The following is a 12,488-nucleotide window of genomic DNA, read 5'->3' on the forward strand; positions in this document are numbered from 1 at the left end:
GTGTTGCTTGTAGCTGAATGCCTCAGATTATGTTTGGCTGAGGCCTGGCTAGTTGGGGGTCCGTTTGTTGGTGCAGCTAGTAGAGCATGTCCCTTCTCGTTGGCAGCTGTCGCTTTGAAGTGAAAGGTTTTGGTTGATGGTGCGTTAGTTTGAGATTGAACTGATTTTTTCCCCGGTTGAGCTTGGTGCTTAGTTTGTGTACTGATTTCTTTGTTGGACTGCCAATTTTGTGTTTGTAAAGTGATATATCCTTCTAGACAGGTTAGTTTGGTCTGTCCGTAAGCGGCCGGCGTTAATTGGTCCTTTAGGGTGTCATTGAGAGCTTCATACAGTTTGGTGAATGGAGCCAATGCTATGGTGAGTGAGGACATAATTGAAAATAGGTCCAGTTTTTTATTTGGTGTTTCTTTGCCACAGTCCCCCATGATCTCACTATGTCTTCTATTCTTTGGTGGTGTGCTGAAGGTAGAAGACTTTGAGGTTTGAGTTTCTTGAGATGTTTTTCTCGTCGTCACTTTAGGGGTTGTGCAAGACGACTGAGATGTCGGTACCAGTGTGGATTTGATTGGCAGGCACTGTTCTGGTGTTCTGTTGGCTATTAAGTTGTGTGGCTCTGGTTGTTTGGTTGGTGTGCACAAATGGTTTGCCTGTGGGTGCTGAGTAGGTCTGTCAACCAATTCACTCACCACTTCATGGGGTAGGTTTTCGTTGAGCGTGTGTGGTTTACTTGGGTGTAAAGTGAACCCTGCAGGTTGTGGGATGCTTTCTGTTGCATTTGGTGCATTGCCACTTATTGGAGGAGGTTTCCCAAAATGCCATCTTTTATTATTAGAAACGTGTGGGCTGCAAGGAATTGGGTTTGTAGAGTTTGGATTGAAGCTTAACCGCGTCGGAATGGCGGGGGAATGGATATGTTCCTCTTCTTCCAGGATTCCTTCACGCAGGTCTGCGTCAGAGATCTCACATTTCCCATTGGCAGACCTTTTTCCTTGTTTGAAGAAGAATTTGTCTAGGGTGCCCACAGATGGTTTTTGGGCAACATGGTGCCTGTTTGACGAAGTGATAAACGAGTGATTTGACGTTGATTTGCACACGGTCTGTCTATTAGTTGATGTGTTACTTGGTTTTGGCCATTCTTTCTTCGTAGTCATTCCTTTAGTCTTCCTTGTAAGTGTGTAATTTGTTTTCAGTCTTTTGTTGTCCGGATAAAAACCTGTATCTATTGCCCGAGGGGGCCCTGTGTTTAGTTTGCTTGCTGTTGATGTTTGTTCGTAGTTCACAGAGCTATCAGACTCCGAGTCCTCAATTGTTGAGTATGAACAGTCTCCTGACCATTCTAGTTTGAGGTTTCCAACAGTGGAAGGAGGGCTGGCTAAGTCTTCCCTAGCAACCACGGGGTGGATCTCGGTGACGATTTTTAACGTGTTCTCCCCGTTAAGAGCAAGAGTAGCATTAGAGCACTTTTCAACGGCATGGTTTGAATCCTTGTTCTGTAGTGTCCTTTATGACTTGATCCAGTTCAATGCAGTGTAGTGGGAGTCCCATCGAGTTCCAATTGTGGATACTGATTGACTGAGCAGGGTCCTTGGGGGCCGTGGGCTCTCCTACTCCAAGCCCTGGGTCGACTTTCTCTTCCCCGTCCAGGGCCGAGCAGAATGACTCTGCTGAGGCCCTGCCCTCTCGAGATCGAGCCGACGCACCCAGACCGAGAGGGCTGAGGGGAGGTAGCCGGCCCTCCTGTGCGGTCTCCGCACCGGTCCTGTTTCCCTTATCACAGGCGGCCTTGCCCCCGGCTGGGGGCCACAAGGTAGATGAGGCCGCCGTTTCCCCACCCACCACCTTTGGAGAGGGCTGAGCCGAAGCCCCCAGACCTGGCGGTAGGTGGAGGGCGGCTTGAGACATCGGTCCCGCCGTGGCACAATCCGCATGCCTCGGAGCGGGAGCCGAGTCTTCGTCGCCCTTGGACTCTGTGCCCCCAGGCGGTCGAGCTGACACTCCCAGACCGCGAGGGCTCGGAGGCAGCAGAGGCGGCAACCGTGCTCTCTTCCTGGACTCAGTGTTCACCCCAGGGCTCCCAGACCCAGCAAGTCCCGCTCCGGCGGGAAGAGAAGGAGGAGTATGTGGAGGTAAGGGGGGATAGATTAACTCGTCCTGCGTATGCGAGTACTTGGAGTTCTGTTTGATGGCTGTGAAAGTCTTTGTTAGCTGTGGTTTCTTGACTCTTCGGGGCATTTTATGAGGAATGCGGTGCTCAAGCCCGCTGTCCTTGCTGCGTGTTCTCTGGCTCCTCAGCCAGTGACCATCGTCTTCTAATCCAGCATGATTAATGGCACTGTGAGGCTGGTCCAGGCGGTCCACCGCGGACTGCCACAGACTGCCTTCACTCTGCAGCCTTCACTCCGCAGCCCGCTCCGCGGCTTGATGGGTGTTTTGTAGACACACCTTCCAAAAGCAATAGCACTATAGAGAGACTGCCACAGACTGCCTTCACTCTGCAGCCTTCACTCGGCTGCCCACTCCGCGGCTTGATGGGTGTTTTGTAGACACACCTTCCAAAAGCAATAGCACTGTAGAGAGACTGCCTTCACTCTGCAGCCTTCACTCCGCGGCCCTGCTCCGCGGCTTGATGGGTGTTTTGTAGACACACCTTCCAAAAGCAATAGCACTGTAGAGAGACTGCCACAGACTGCCTTCACTATGCAGCCTCCACTCCACGTCCCGCTCCGCGGCTTGATGGGTGTTTTGTAGACACACCTTCCAAAAGCAATAGCACTGTGGAGCGTAATCTTATAATTACTTTTTCTTAAGAAGCTACCTCCAGCTAGCTATCTCTCCCTTACAGAAAGTCTTTGTATCCCTTTCCACAGTTTTGCCTTTCCGTAAGCAGCACTGGTGCGCCACCTATCTACGTAAAGGGGATAGAGAAGAAGCTTACTAGCTCACTGAACAGTTTGAGGTTATATCACTGAACTATGCCATATCTGTCAATAGCATGGATTTTGCAATTCATGCATCTACAGCCTTTCCCAACGATTGTCACATTTTTAAACTATCAACAGTGGGGGGTGGAGGGGGGTTATTTTGCAACTTTATCACTCACTCTTCCGTATGTATAATAAAAAACACAAATATCTTGGTGATGCGTAAAGATGGTTCTTTCCCGGGCACCTTAGGTCTCTCAGGTAATGTACGAGAGCAGAACTGCCGGCTGGTGACTTGCGAGGAAAACAAATATCCCAGAGATTACAAAGTTGAGAATCAGAATAGACATGAATAAACGAGCAACTATCTTTTTTTTTTTTATTTATTTTGATTGGCTGAAAAATATGAACCTTACAAAATTTTTCACAAAGATTATTCACATCACAGTGATCATTCAACAGTTTTAACAATTAAAGATGTAAAAAACAATTAAAATTTCAACATAAAAAAGAGTTCATCAGTATGCTTTTACAAGACACAATACCAAAATCAAATTCCTGATGAAAACTAAAACTCCATGTATACAGCAAGAAGCATTATAACTGACAGGTTATAACTCACAATACACAGGGAGGAATAACTGCATTGACAAATTGGACTAGTGCAATTTGAATAGAGGCTTTAGCATTAGTCAAAAGATAGGCCCATATTTCCTCACTGGGTCGAGGCAGAGCAAGAGGACTGCACATCTTAAACAATTGTTTTCGTATTTCCATCAAAGCTTGACAATCAACAACCAGATGCCGCGATGTTTCAATCTGTCCAACATCCTTAGACGAGCAACCATCCCAACATAAGATAGGGCTACACCGGCCGAGCGAAGGGACTGGCAGCCTGAAAAAATAATAATAGAATCATCATGCATCTGAAGCATTGTTTAAAAAGCCTTGTGCTGCACAATGAAGATTACCCCTGCTAGCTGCGCAGGGAGTATTAATTCTATTAAAGACTAGGAGGCGAGCATTATGCTTCATCTTTCTTTATTCTACTCTTCAGCAGTTCAACAAAAACACATATAAAACCTTTGAAAAGTGAAAAGTGTCCAACAAACTTTTCTCATTTCCAAACTACAAAATCCATGAGTCCTTGTAGTCCAATCCCTCTCAGCCAGTCACAACCCACTTCCTGTGCTTGTGCTCCTCCTCTGCTTTTACTTGCTCTGAAACTTTCATAAATTCCATAAACTTTATCCTCGCTAACGATGCAAAGTCTTCCTGAACTTAAGAACTGAACTGTCGGCGAGCCGCCGGCTTCCTGCATCATTCTCTGTCTTCAGTTATTCTTCTGGTCTTCCCCTAAGAGGCAATATAATAGGAGATTTTAGGGTGGAGTCTATGTAGTGTACTTACTATCATAAAACAATGCAAATATAGACAGTACAATACTCGGGTGGGAATTTAATGCTCGCCTCCTAGTCTTTAATAGAATTAATACTCCCTGCGCAGCTAGCAGGGGTAATCTTCATTCTATGACAAGACTGGAGGCGAGCATTATGCTTGTTCAAAGCTCCCCAACACCGTACTTGCTAAACCCTCTGCTGGTTTAAAATAAAATTCTTTAAACGTGCGTTCACATGACCAATCAGCTGCTAACATGATCTCACTTAAAGATACTCCTGCTCTCACACATCTCGAGGCCATTGCTCCTCTAACTGAATGAGCTCCATACATGCTCACATCCACACCTGCTGCTTGCATAATCTCTTTGATGCATCTCGAATGGTTGCCGTAGCTACTGCGTGATAAGGCTTCCTACGTGCTATTAGGAGCTGCGTGGTACCTACCGCCCTATATTCTGCCATCCTGTTCTAGTATTCCTTAATGCAACGTGCCACGCACCATTTTGCATTATTCGGGAAGTAGGGATAGTGGACCGTAGTGGTCCCCGTCTTGGTCCTTTTGACTATTGAGAAAGTCACTCCTTCCGGTCCGAAAGACCTTCTGGTAATCTCTAGTGCGTTCACCTCTGACACTCGTTTGCAGGAGACTAGACATAATAGCATAGCTAGTTTACTCGATAACTGCTTGAGGGAGAGATATTTATCTGTTGGCCAATCTGATAGGAGTCGTAATACTACTGCTACGTCCCACGTTGACCTATACCTTGGCTCTGGTGGAACTTTAAATTTTGCACCTCTGATGAGCCTTGCTACTGCCGGGTGTTCCCCTGCCGGAGCTCCCTCAATTGGCATATGACCTACAGAAATTGCTGATCTATATACTCCTATAGTGCGGAAAGCTCTACCGTCCTGCAACAAGTTTGCTAGAAAATTCAGTATATCCACTACAGGAGCTGAAATGGGATGAACACTTCTGTTCCTACACCAGCTTGTCCATTTTGCCCAAGCTGCGTAATAGCTCCTGCTCGTGGATGGAGCCCAGGATTCAGCGATAAGCTCTGCAGCTTGCGCCGAAATTCCTGGCAGTGCCCAGCGTCTCATGATATCCTGCATGCGGCTAGCGGGAGTGTCCCTCTCACTCTCAGAGGATGATATGACCCAGCTGGGTCCGTGAGCAGTTGCTCCCCTTCGGGGAGGATCCTGGGTATGTCTGTCACTAGCTCCATTAGTGTTGGAAACCATACCTGAGATTTCCACAAGGGCACTACCACCACCAGCTCTGCTTTCTCCCTCCGACATTTCGCTAGAACTCTGTTCAGCATTACGAAGGGAGGAAAAGTGTAATGAGGTCCTCCTGTCCACTCCTGTAGGAAGGCGTCGGTTCCCTGTGCTCCCGGGTCTAGTCTCCAGCTGAAGTAGACTTTCGTCTGCGCGTTGAGCCGGGAAGCGAACAGGTCCGTGGGTAATGGGCCCCATCTTGTGTTCAGTTTCTGAAACACTGCTGGATCCAGTCTCCAGTCGCTGGAGTCGGTCAGATAACGCGAGTTCCAATCTGCTACTACATTCAGTGTACCTGGGAGATACTCTGCCGTCGCCGACGTTTCTGATCGCAGGCAAAAATGCCACAAGTCCTTCGCTAGCTCTGCTAGCATTTTGGACCTTGTACCGCCTAGGTGGTTGATATAGCGTACTGCCGATATGTTGTCCATCTTCAACAGGACACAAGATTTCACTCTTTCTCTTGTGAACGCTCTGATCGCGAACGATCCTGCCAGGACATCCAGGCAGTTTATGTGAAGGTGAAGTTCCTCTTCGCTCCACTTGCCTCCGGTCTGTAAGGACCCGCATCTGGCACCCCAACCCTTCCGGCTGGCGTCTGACTCTATAATCAGGTCCGGTCTGTCTCCGAATATGGCTCGCCCGTTCCAGGCATCCATATTCTTCAACCACCACTCTAGCTCCGTAATGGACTCCGGATCTAGCGGTACTAACTGATGATATTTCAGACCCTGTTGAAGGTGTCTTATCTTCAACCTCTGCAGCGCGCTGTAGTGCAAAGGGCCTGGAAATATGGCTTGGATAGACGCTGCCAGCAGGCCCACTATCCTCGCCAAGATTCTGAGGGATACTTGCCGTTTCTCTAAGAATGCTCTGATCTCTCTCTTGATATCTCTTATCTTTCAAGGCGGAAGCTCTAATGTCGCTTTCTTGGTATCTGGCACAAAGCCTAGGAAATCTAAGCTTTGCGCTGGCGTGGTATCGGACTTCTCTGTATTCACTAGCAATCCCAGTGATCCTAGAAGGTCCTGCACCCACTTTGTCTGGTATACTAGAACCGCCCGATCCTCTGCTAGGAGTAAGAGATCATCTAGGTAGATGATCATCCTGACGCCTTTCTCTCTGATCGCTGCCGCAACCGGTTTCATCAGCTTCGTGAAAGCCCAAGGTGCCGATGCAAGACCGAAAGGCATCGTCCTGAATTGCCAGAACTGACCTTGCCAGCGAAAAGCTAGAAATTGTCTGTACTCCTCGAGTACTGGGATCATCAGGTATGCGTCTATCAAGTCGAGGCGATCAACCAGTCTCCCTCTCTCAGGGAGTCCCTGAGCTGATGGATGCCTTCCAACTTGAAATGTCGATATATGATCCATCCGTTCAGCTCTTTGAGACTTATAACCGGGCGTACTTTCTCCTTCCTGTGGACCAGGAACATGTTGCTCACAAACCTTGGGGTTGACTCGCATCTCTCTATCGCTTGCTTGAGCACTAACTGCGCTAGCTCACTGTCTAAGCATGCTTGTTCCGCTTGCGCTAGTCTCTGCTTCTGGGGTCTGCTTTGCTGTACTTGTTCTTCTATAAAATCTAGATGCAAACCTCTGACGGTCTGCAATATCCAGGAATCACTTGAAAGCGCGCGCCAATTCTCTAAAAACATGCGCGTCCTCCCACCTACGGGAGGATACTGACTCGCTCTCACCTGGTGTAAAGCCTTGACCGCGTCCTGTTCCTCTGGACCTGCATCCTCTCGGGAATCTCCCTCTGGACGGGAAGAAGGTGTCTTGGCCCTTGTTCTCCCAGTATTGTGCTCTGGGGTTTTGGGATCTTCGTCCACCATGATTGCGACCGGCTGCACGACCCCTGAAGCGGCCGGTCCCGCCAAAAACTCTACTTGGGAAGATTTTGCGGATCGATGCCTGAGCTTTTTCTACAGACGCATATGTTCCGACAAAGCGTCCCATCTCCTTCCCAAATGTCTCTCTAAACAAGAGACCCTGGGCTTCTTCTCCTGCTTCATATGAAGCCAAATCACTAAGTTTCGAATCTATTTTCAGAAGGAGGCCTCTTCTCCTCTCTGACGCGATGGCACAATTTGCATTTCCGAGGAGGCAGACTGCTCTCTGAGCCCAACCTGTGAGAGCTTCGGGGTCTACTTCTTCCCCGGTATCCTTTGCCCTTTCGGCGATGTCCATGATCTTGGCTAGTGGTCCAGCCAGGTCCAACACCTTCTCCTGGCAGCTTCTCCAGGACCTATCAATGCCTTTGAAGTCAACATCTTCGGGTCGAGTTCGGGGTCTCCGCTACCTTTCCTGGGAGGTCTGGCCACGGACACTCTGCCCGTAGGCGCTGTCTGACATCCTTATCCAGCGCTTTGCGTAACCTTGCCGCCATATATTGCGTTACTTGGGGGGATGGTTGCCACTCTGTGGACCTTGGATTCTGGATGCTGTCCGGGTCAAAGATGTCGACATGGGCTTCCAGAAGGTGTTTCTCCTTTCGCGCCCTTTTGCCCCCACTGGGTTTCACCCAGTCGTCGTCTGTGGCCTCTTCATCTCCCTGGGAGGTCTGATCATCTACTGGCTCCTCTTCCGAGCCTGGGTCTTCTCCAGTGATATCTTCCCCTGGAGAGGGGGTCACGAGGTGTGGCACTGATTGACGCTGTAGATAAGCCTCTTTCAACTTAGCAAACGCGTCTGTCACCTCCAGGGCCTTCTCTTCTGCCCCTTCTAAAGAGCCCCGGGGGTCGTCAGAGGGTTTCCTCTTGAGGGCTATCTTACTCCCCTTGCTCCCTTTTTCCAAGGGATCCGTGGGCGTGCTCTTCAAGTTCTTGGTGCTTGTACTGGGCTGGGAGAGCATAGCCTCCAATGTCTCCAGTCTCTCCTGTAGGGGCCTGACCCCTTCTGCCACTGCATCTAAAAGGGAGGTACCCAGCACTTGCTTGAAACTGTCAGCGAGGTCCTGACCCTGCTCGTCCTCGCTCCACTCGAAATCTGACATCTTACTGCTGTGCTGTGTGCCTAAAATACCTGAGACAGGTGTCTTAGCATGCCCACTGCTCCCTTAAGATGTTCTGATATTAATATAAATGCTTAACAATTTCCTCTTTTTTTTAAAAAAAAAAAGTTTTAAACTCTTCCTTGTGGCTGCACCAACATGAATGTCTTTTGCCTTCTGGCTGCTGCGAGAAAAACTTGCTTCCTTGCGCTGTCTTTCTGCTGTCTTAGCAGTGAGGAGGTGCCCAGGACTCTCCTGACGCCTTGCTGCACCTTCTCTCCCAGCCAAAATCGTTCCGCTGGTGATCTCGAGCGCTGCGATCCTAGGATCGCTGGAACTCCTGACTTCAAAGTCTGTATAATGCTCCTGCGAGCTGCTTGTGTCAATCGGCTATTGCCGTTATACAGGAATATCGTCTCTTAATAGCGACGCTCGAAATATGTGCGTGAGGAAAAACCGCGCTAAGCCCCTCCCACCCACAGGTGGGGGCCTACTCGCGGGAGTGCTATTCGCTACTCTCCCGCGCAGAGCTCCGCCCACCCGCGGGTGGGGGCTACCGCTCTTCGGCGCGCTTCTGAGCTCGCGGGCACCGGCTCCTCCTACCCAAGGGTGGGGGCCGGTCTTAGCGAGCGCCTGTACGCTGCTGCGTAGTCCACGAGGCTGGCTGCCCCCTGAGGTGCCGAAATTGCGACACGGGGTCGCCGCCTCACGGACCCTACCTACTTACCTGCTAAACCTATGTAGAGAGGTATCCACCCGCGACCGCAACGCATGTGTAGTACGATATATATATACTCTACTGTATTGTACCGTAGTACCCGCGCTCTGCTAAAACATCAACGTCTTCACAACTTCTTTCTCTCAATTACATGCGCGCATCCGAATATACACAATGACATTCTTATCTAATATTCTTATCTTAATATTCTATCACTCCCTTCCAGTCCATTCACACAGACACACGGAGAGGGAAAATTTCGGTACTTAGCTGCTTGAAGAGCAGTAAAAGAAGAGGAGGAGCACAAGCACAGGAAGTGGGTTGTGACTAGCTGAGAGGGATTGGACTACAAGGACTCATGGATTTTGTAGTTTGGAAATGAGAAAGGTTTGTTGGACACTTTTCAAAGGTTTTATATGTGTTTTTGTTGAACTGCTGAAGAGTAGAATAAAGATGAAGCATAATGCTCGCCTCCAGTCTTGTCATAGAATGACTCTTTACTCTGAAACAAAAGGAGAAACTGGGCCCTCCAGCCCTCCTTCTGTTTCAGAGTTCAGACTCACCTGCCAGCTGGGTAGCCGAAGCCAAGGTTACAATGGCTATCTGCAGATGTCAGTACTTCCGAAGTGCTGATACCTGCAGGCAGTCCGTGTAACTGTGCAGAGGTTCGGCTACAGGGCTGCTTGAGGCGTCGGAATGGCGGAGGATAATCGAGTTGGGCCCCAGCAAGACCCTGGCTCGGCGGCCCTATCTGGAGACTGGCAAGGCTTGGCCCCTGCTAGTCCAAGCCCACTTAAAGCCCTGCCTACTACAACATAAATGGGAAATCGCACTGCAAATGGCACACCGCCTCTGTAATCTCACTCAACCCAATAAACTAAATCTCCATGCACTATGCCACAGACACACAAAACAATCCCATAAAGACCAACACACCAAAACAACACCTTAACCCATCTAGAAGCAATCCCAACATACAGTGACCGTTTTTTCCGAACTGAAGCTACCAACACCACCGCAAAAAAGCTCTCTTGAACGATCCCTATCCGTCCCACTAACTAACCCTCCCAACACTCTTTCCCTTTCAGATCCCTCTGAAGACCTGGGGACCATGAAAATGTCAGCTGTGTGGGTATAATATCAGTAACATAACATAGCTCCCACACTGAAATGGATGCATACATGCCAATCCTCCCGATTCAGGCGAGAGGCTAACCATTTTTCAATTAAAAACATTGATATTTTGTACTTTCTGCAGCCTAAAATAATTCGAACCCAAATGCAATCCTATGGGAAAATTAATTTGTCCCACTTTCTGTTGCGAAATCTCTCTCCAGATGCTCCAGAATGTTGGCATGTATCGTGGATGGATATCATTGACAACATCACTGGGCAGCCTTGTCACATGCTGAAATCCTAGCAGGCCAGATGAGAACACAAATTGGATACCATACGTGTTTACAGGACATAGAAAACAGCAGCATGAGTTTGAATGAGGACATAGATGTATCATCCCAATAAACTGTTGACTTGTGTTGTGTAGATCTACTTTGAAGAGTATCTTATAGGGGAAAAATAAAGAGTTAAGTTAAGGAAAGTTAAGGAGCCCTGCAAAGGAGCGGAGAGTGGGAGGAGTAAAGGGAGCTGTGTCGCGCTGGCTAGGAGCGGACGTTTCTTGTGGTGTAGCAGTGCGCGCAGGCAGTCCCTGTAAATCAGGACTCTGTGACTCATTGCACCACGTGGCTCATTTTTGGGACCCTCCCCACCCACTCTACCCCGGCGCCGGCCTCGCCGGCTCCATCGGGTGCGAGTTCACCAGATCTGGATCTGACAGTGACACACGCCGCGCCTTTCTGGTTTCTTCAGGAGAGGCCCGCGGCGTTTGGAAACCGTCCCTCCTCACAGGGCTCGGAGAAGAAACGAGATTATAAAGTCGTGACGTGACGCTACCACGGGAAAACTTAGTGCGCAGAGGAAGCAAGAGCAGGCCGTTTATCGGAACCGAAACGGCAAGCACCACGCCAGCATTGACGGTTCTGCTGTGGATTGATTTTATGACTTCCTGGAAAAGCCCAGGGGGAGCCAAAAAAGCTGGCATTCGGTGATTTGGGTGAAATGTATGGGTGTCGCAACGCATGGGCCCGGGGCTAATGGGGCATAACACGCAACAATTGGCAACAATTCAGGGGACGCTTTTGAACTAAATGGGAACTTGAAAAATGCAATGCAGCGCTCAAAATGCTTGAAACTTGCATCGCATGATGAGACTGGGGCTGTCCGATAGCAACGCACGTTATCGGCCACACTTTCACTTTTAAAATGATTGCAAATATCCTGTGAGATGGCCATATCCAACCTCAACATAACCGGAACAGCGTTTTATTTCTTCAATATTTCTTTTTTTGTTTTAAAGCGGAGCGCTCCGAAATGAAATACAATGACAGATTAAATGAAGAGACATTTTCGCAATAGACTTTTTTATTGTGCAGAACTTTTGAGTGTGGGGTGCCTCCCCGGTGTGTACATAGAAATAACATGTAAACGTGTACGCAGCTAAGCACGTAAACTGTGGGAAAAGTATAATTTCATACAGAAAATGTGTATTTTACTAATTCACAAACACTATGTTGGGGAAAAGTCGGTAAGCGGGGTAATCGACACTGCCTGCTGTGCGGGTGTGATTCGGGGGAACGGTCTGTAGGACCCCTAAAGTATAACACTGTCCAATGCTATCACCGATTGCAGATATGAAATGCCGCTAGTCAGTCTGCCCCTCTTACCAATCTGTTTTGTGATGCCTCCTGCTGTAGACATATCGGGACCCTCCTCACCTTGTCTGTCAGAGAGGTTGCTTTCATACGACGATTTCGCCGCCTCATTTCACCACATCTTATTACTCTCCTTTATATCGGCCCCTTCCTTTGACGCGGATGCTAGCTCTTACTCTGCCCTAGCTCTCCCTGCCACCATCTCCCCTTCTACCACCATTCACCTTCAGAACTGTCTGAATCCCAGGCTATCCCATAGTAAACATTGCCCCTATCACCCGATGGGGCTCTTTCTAGCAGCCCCTTTCAATGCCAGCCCATCTTTACACTTGTTTCGTTGCCCTACTACCCTATGTTGGTCGGTCTCTCCGACTCTTCCCGCGTCAGTCCCTGCTGAGTGGGTACTTCG

This window comes from Ambystoma mexicanum, chromosome 7q (genome assembly GCF_040938575.1).
Source record: "Ambystoma mexicanum isolate Mex_15411 chromosome 7q, UKY_AmexF1_1, whole genome shotgun sequence".
Classification (NCBI taxonomy): domain Eukaryota; kingdom Metazoa; phylum Chordata; class Amphibia; order Caudata; family Ambystomatidae; genus Ambystoma; species Ambystoma mexicanum.